The 1,390-nt window shown below is 36.0% G+C and overlaps 1 long non-coding RNA gene across 1 annotated transcript; it reads right to left on the bottom strand.

The window, feature by feature from the left end:
* Positions 1-244: 244 nt before the first annotated feature.
* On the bottom strand, positions 245-893 carry LOC129922267 (uncharacterized). The gene is made up of 3 exons (XR_008774237.1): positions 802-893; positions 511-710; positions 245-417 (listed from the first exon to the last, which is right to left on the bottom strand). It is a non-coding gene; the product is annotated as an uncharacterized LOC129922267 (long non-coding RNA).
* Positions 894-1,390: the final 497 nt, after the last annotated feature.

Below are 1,390 nucleotides of genomic sequence, written 5' to 3'. Positions count from 1 at the left end.
TAGCCCTGGATAAACCATTTCATGGCAGACCTGCACATTCTTTGATGTCTTCACATTGCTCTCTGTCTTTCATTCTTCATCCTGGAACTTAATGGTGAAAGGACCATAACCCTGGTATTATTTTCTGGAAATAAAAAAAGAGTGATTAAATCCCTTCATGTAATTAACACCAATTTTTATAATTTTTTTACAAAATACATTAAATTCTTACCATTACCTATCAATCAGTCTGTTAACCCATGGGGGCACCACACAAGATCTGTCAACAGCCCTTCTATATTCCTCTCTGTACTTAGCCCTGGATGAACCATTTCATGGCAGACCTGCACATTCTTTGATGTCTTCACATTGCTCTCTGTCTTTCATTCTTCATCCTGGAACTCAACAGTGAAAGGACCATAACCCTGGTATTATTTTCTGGAAATAAAAAAAGAGTGATTAAATCCTTTCATGTAATTAACACCAATTTTTATAATTTTTTTACAAAATACATTAAATTCTTACCATTACCTATCAATCAGTCTGTTGAACCATGGGGGCACCACACAAGATCTGTCAACAGCCCTTCTATATTCCTCTCTGTACTTAGCCCTGGATAAACCATTTCATGGCAGACCTGCACATTCTTTGATGTCTTCACATTGCTCTCTGTCTTTCATTCTTCATCCTGGAACTCAACAGTGAAAGGAACATAACCCTGGTATTATTTTCTGGAAATAAAAAAAGTGATTAAGTCTCTTAATGTAATTAACACCAATTTTCATAATTTTTTTACAAAATACATTAAATTCTTACCATTACCTATCAATCAGTCTGTTGAGCCATGGGGGCACCACACAAGATCAGTCAACAGCCCTTCTATATTCCTCTCTGTACTTAGCCCTGGATAAACCATTTCATGGCAGACCTGCTTATTCTTTGATGTCTTCACATTGCTCTCTGTCTTTCAGTCTTCATCCTGGAACTCAACGGTGAAAGGAGCATAACCCTGGTATTATTTTCTGGAAATAAAAAAAGAGTGATTAAGTCCCTTAATGTAATTAACACCAATTCAACAGACTGATGATGATCCTCTAGCTATTGGTTTGGTATCATTTTTTTTTTAAAGTCTGGGTTAGTTTACAGCACACATCGCTACACCCCATCAGAGCCTGTGATGCCACTGGTTCCAAACTGATCCCAAACTGTATATATTTCCTTTGCAAAGAATCACATAAGAAGCTTTTAATTTGATAACTCATGCCACCGATGTGCCCTTGATTTGTATTTTTGCTTAAAGAAATTCTTTTAATAATATCAGATGTAGGTGTGTGTAAAACAGTTTTCACAACTACAACGGCTGGTAAAATTAATGTTTTACCTATGTTTCCGTATTTTGCTATAAGTAAAG

The sequence above is a fragment of the Biomphalaria glabrata genome, chromosome 13 (assembly GCF_947242115.1).
Source record: "Biomphalaria glabrata chromosome 13, xgBioGlab47.1, whole genome shotgun sequence".
NCBI lineage: Eukaryota > Metazoa > Mollusca > Gastropoda > Planorbidae > Biomphalaria > Biomphalaria glabrata.
This window is presented reverse-complemented; position numbering and strand designations above follow the sequence as displayed.